The sequence below is a fragment of the Olea europaea genome, unplaced genomic scaffold (assembly GCF_002742605.1).
Source record: "Olea europaea var. sylvestris unplaced genomic scaffold, O_europaea_v1 scaffold23, whole genome shotgun sequence".
In the NCBI taxonomy this organism is placed as follows: Eukaryota; Viridiplantae; Streptophyta; class Magnoliopsida; order Lamiales; family Oleaceae; genus Olea; species Olea europaea.
The window spans coordinates 78,579-84,641 of NW_019241087.1; positions in this window are offsets into that span (position 1 = coordinate 78,579).

Genomic DNA, 6,063 nt, shown 5'->3' on the forward strand with positions numbered 1-6,063 from the left:
AATTGGTGATTAATTTTAAATTCTACGGCCAAGTGAGTCATCATAATAGTTATTCAACGTTCTGGTTGTTTAGGTTTTCATTCAAATTTTTATGCAGGATTAAGGGGCTAATCTCAATTGTATGGTTGTTGCTTGAAAAGGGGGGACCACAAAATAATAAAATAAAGTGAAATTGCAAGAATTTTGAGGTTGTGCTATGGAATTTGACAATCAAGAAGAATGGGCTGAAAAATGACTAGTAAAAATAAGGAGTAATACTGTTTTTTTTTCCCCTTTATTTTTAGTTTTATTGGATTAAGACTATAATCGTAAATTTATTGTGATGTATTTATTCAAAATTTGTTTTAATTGTGGTGTAATTATAATGTGGTGCATTAAGTAAAATTTGTTATGGTAACATAATTACCTAAGCAACTCCAAGTCAAATCGAGAATAGTAGTAAAATTTGTTGTGGTAACTTACCCTTATCCCAATTCCAAGTATTCCAAAAATAGTCAAAATAAAGTTTTGACATTAATTTTGAAATTAACCAAATTTACAATTCCGCCCGTAATCCTGAAATTGCACCCGTGACCCAAAAAAGAGAAATTGCAGTTTAATCCTAAAATACGAAAATTGCAATTTGAGCCTAAAATTAGAATTCGCACCAGAGGCCCCACAATATCCAAAATTGCAACACATGGTCAATTCCCAAACTCTCCACTGAAACCCAAAAAGAAAACAAGGGATGTGGTCGGGGACGGAGCCAGTGGCGGACCCACAATGGATCCTGGTGGGTCACGTGACCCACCAGCTCAAAATTGAGTTTGTTTTTATCTTTTTCCCCTCTTTAGAAATCAGATTTGAAGTAGAGAAATCGATCTTGGAAATCAAAATTTTCCCTTCTGCCATTGAATTTAGCATCCTGCCTCATACCATTTCGATTCAGCCGCTACTAATTGACTGTCTGCTTTGATTGATTCTCCATTTGAAAACCATTCACTAAATCATATTTGCTACTTACTCTGTCCCTCACACAAAGTTGGGTGTGTATTTATTTAATCATTGTGCGATCTTTTGTTCTTTTTAGTTTTATGATTAATCATTGTTGCAGTGATTGATTTATCAATATATTGAAGTTTTTTTTTTTTTTTGCAATTTTTATTTGGTCTATTTGATGGGAGTTTAGTGTCCATTTTGTTTATAAAATCTGAAAGCCTTATATGAAGTTTTAAATTTTTTTTAAAGAACGTGAAAAATTCAATTTGGAAAAGTTATATGCCTAATTCTTTGGGAATTTTTTTTTTTTTTTTTTTTTTTTTTTTTTTTATTTGGTCTATTTGATGGGAGTTTAGTGTCCATTTTGTTTATAAAATCTGAAAGCCTTATATGAAGTTTTAAATTTTTTTTAAAGAACGTGAAAAATTCAATTTGGAAAAGTTATATGCCTAATTCTTTGGGAATTTTTTTTTTTTTTTTGTTGATGATTTCTTTTGTATTTTCTTATGAAATGGAATTAGGGATCCGCTTAAGTGCTCCAATTTCTATCTTGTTCTGATGATTTTATGGTAATGGATTCATGCTATGATTTCTGTCTTTGTTTGAACTGGAATACAGTTGATAATGCAACATTCAAAATTTACTTTGATTTTTGTATTTTTCACTTGAATTGATTGTTTTCACCGATTGTCATGGAAAAATAATTTAAACAAAAATATGCGTTTTCTTTTGATGATCACGATGTGAATGAAAATATTATTCGAGAAAAAATGATAAAAATGACGTTGGAGATAAAAAGAATAACAAACATGGTGATGTTCAAGATAATTGTAAATTTATATTCTTTGTAAGTTTGATTGTGTCCCACAAACTCAAAATGTCTGCATCCTTCACTGGATGGAGTTAGGGTAAAAAAAAATGATTGGGGCAAAAATCGAAAACTATAATGATTTTTTAGAAAATCTTGGGCTAAATTTGAAATTTAGAGTGGGGCAGCTGACTCCATTGCCCCCACACTATATCCGTCCCCGGATGTGGATTTTATTGCACCAGTTATCGTCGACATCCCCACCTATTGAGTCAATGGCCATGCCACAACGACATACAATAGCAGCGATGTCAAGAACTGCAAATAGTGGCAACAGTGCTATTGCTTCAGAACATTAACGAAGTAACCGTTGTTCATAAACCTGCATCAAGAATATTAAACAAGTTTCAATAACCAAAAATCGGACCGCCTTTGTGTATATATAGAATATGTGATAGGATTAAAACTTTGACAATTTTCGATTGACCAATTTCTTCTAATAAAAACGCATACGATGAGAACAAATTGAACTCCAACACATAAATTAGAAAGCAGACATCACAAACAATTCATAGCCGTCAGTTGGATTTTGAGAGAATTATGTTGTTGTTGTTGTTGTTGTTGTTGTTGTTGTTGTTGTTATTATTATTATTATTATTATTATTATTATTATTATTATTTTGGCCTATTTCTCGTATTAGCAAGAACTAATTAATCTTAGCCCACAAGAACTAATTAATCTTAGCCCAATGAATTATTAGTCCAATCGTAATTTCTAAATGCGAAAAATACATAACAATAAACGTTTCAAAATACAATTTAAAAAATATAAGATTTGTGAAAATTATTAAAAATCAAGTTGTCACATTTTGTGATCGCTTATAAAATTGTAAGCTATAATTTCATTAAACATGTCAAGTTTACAATAAAAATTTATGGTGACGGTCACATATAGTCACAGATCACACAACGTCACAATTGTAAAGATACAATTTATGATCACAATTAGATATGGGTAATCAGCTCGAAAAATCCCTACATTTTATTTTTATTGTGCAAAACATCATTAGCTACCTTCCAATTTTTGGCTTTTTCACCCTTAGTCAAAGGGAAGGGTATTCTTATTTTTTCACAAATTTTCCATTTTCGTCCCGCCTAAAATAAGTTCTTCCCTAACTAACAGTAACAGTAGTATTAAATATTTAATTTATAAATTATTCTACTAAATGTATATAAAATCACATAAAGCACTTTGTATTTCACTATGAGAACACTGACAATTGAAATGCGAAGAAGCAGACTCCAAAATATTGCTGTAAAGTTGCTGAATTACCCATCAAATTCATTATTTGGCCTCCAGACCTTTAGGTGTACACTAGTAAAGTGAAAGGATTGCGACATAGGTTAGGTCATGATTTCGAACTTATGATGGGAAAATCGATGGTGTATATGTCATGAGATCTACCTCGTTTTTGTAGATGTCATCTACAAAATCCATTACATTCAACCTTTTGGACACTACTGCACAATCATGTGGAAACAAAGGATTTCTGTTAAGGAAAATGCCCTTTGTACAGAAAATTTTCCACAAAAATTCTACAGGGTAGACACATGGGATGGACCTCATGTGAATATTTTATTGGAATGGGCCCCACTATTGTGTCTATTCCGTAAAACATCTGTATAACTTTTTCTGTAAGTGTAGCATCTTCCTTTGTTAATTGTCTAGTAAGACATGTATAAGTCCTGGATCTCTGGTCCATAGCATGTATCATAGTGCCTGCATTATTTTTTATTTGAAAATTTTCATTGCGTGAATTTTCAGCCTACTCTACCATTGTCAGACTCATGGCCTGATCGAGGTCTCATCCTTTCTCACTCTACCACTGTACACCAAAAGTTGTCGGAGGCCAAAGAATAAGAAAAATTAAAGGATAATTTAGTAGCGCTGAAAGCCTAAAAATAACTAACCAAGAAGAAGGTGAATTGATTTTTAAAATTGTTTCAAAAATTTTTAAAAAGTTATGAATGAATAAAACAATCAAGTAATATGCACAAAAAAAAAAGTTATAAATAAAAGGAAAGAGATTATGCAAACGATATAATTGTGGAGGTTCAATCCAAAGTAATGATCTATATCTTCTTTTACCAAGCTCTGTATAACAAGCAAGGACTTTTTACTAAATTTGATTGGCTTATGGTGCAATTCAAATACTTACAACGCTTCCAGTGACTTACAAACAAAAACAATTTCTCATAATAGTCCCCTTCCTTTGTGATAGGGATTGGGACTCTTGAAGAGTAAGAAAATATAGATTTTGGAGTTATGAAATACAAAGTGATTCAATCACACAAAGATTTTGAAATTTATTCTTTCAAAGAAGGATTCTTGACCCCGAAATTTATGTTCAAGTGTGTTTAAGAATTTTACATTGGTACCAAATCCTTAAGGGTTGTTTTCTTTGTCTATCATTTTGTTGTAAATGATATTAAAAGTGATGAAATCTTAATAAAGATTGAAGTATCATTAATGCATTTCACATTTTTGGTATGTCGGGACCAATATATAATCAAAGCAACCTCAATAATAACTGTATGTCATTTACTGTATTTCAAAACCAAAATATTAGTACGGATTTAATATAAGAATTTCGCTAGTTGTACAATCAGATTTGACAACGTTAGTTGACAATTTCTTCACAGAAGGGAGGTCCACAATTTTTTATTCATCGTGGGCCCCCTTCCCTGTGTGTGGTTGTCAACCCCAATTATATATGTAGCAAAACCATTAATTTAATCGTGAGCTCCCTTCTATGTGTGTGGTTGATAAATCCTATTGTACATGTAGAAAAATCCTTAATATAGTCGTGGTCTACTGTTGGCTACAGTTTAGATGGTCTCGATGTGCAGTTAAAATTTCTTGAACTTAAAAATTTACTACATTTTAGTTGACGATTTTTGTGTAGTAATATTGGTATGATTAGAAAGGTATTTCAATGAGGTTTCCAACCATATAAAGAATTTGAATTTTGGACTTAAATTAAAGAAATTACGAGGTTTTGAAGTTTGGATGAAAATCAGAATTTTTGCATTAAAATTGGTGAAATTTTAAATTTCAGCACATGACAATTTTTTCTACACTGTGTTTCATTCTTCCTGTTTGGTATGGTTAGATAGATTTTCTTGAGACCTTTCCAATGATATAAAATATCATTAATTTTGTCTTTGAAATGAAGATGATATAGTCTACTGAAGTTTGGTTGAAAATCTCGAAATGTTGAATGAAATTAAAGACGATGAATGATAACTTTTCACCATTTGCACTCTCGTCCAGATCTGATGGTATCCCAAACATAGCCTTAAAATTTGATTTTGTAAAATCTGACCACAAAATGAACTTAGAACGCCAAAATCAGTTGGGATAACCAATCGAGGAAAAAGAATTGAACGACGTGGCGACGTTAACACGCCCTCGCAATTCTTTTATTAATTTAAAAATAATTGCAGATTGGTCCTACATGTAAGGAAGCGTGCGAGATCTGATTTTAATTTCAAGAATTGTAGATTGGTCCTTGAATTATTCTTGATTGTTCAATATAATTAAATTAGTTTTTGAATAATTAAAAATATTTCTTTTTTGCATTTAATTCTTAAAATAAATTTGTAAAAAACATTGAAAATAATTTTTTTAACTTGAATAAATTCTGAAACTTTTTTCATAAAATCAACAATATTTATTAAATGCCATTTGGCCGATGAGAGTTATTTTTCGAAATGTTTTCAATTTTTTGAAAATGAAAAATATTTCGAAAGTTTTAGAAATACCTTGTTTTATATATATTCGTGAGTTGTGTGAGTCTTGATTAGGTTATGTGATCCATTACGACATATTTTCAACTTTTTTTTTTTGCTTAATAAGTTTTGCTGGATCTATGCACACTTTTAGCATCATTAGATGAGAAGCTGGAGAAACGTGGGCTCTGAAACGTTTTGAAAAACTACACACTTATGAAAATTAATAAATGAATCTAGAACATAGTCTAGTGAAGAACGTGAATATTTTGGGAACATTTTGATGAAGCAAAATATGAAATTTTGAAGTCACTTCTCATTTGTTGGGATTACATCACAACAAATGTTAAAATGAAATTGACAATCTGCATAACAAAACTTAAATGGTGCGAGTTTTATTCTTCAATTAAAATTGAAATTATTTTCGAAAAGAATTAATTGTGAGATTATGATATATGTCATAATTGGATAAATGTGCATATTCA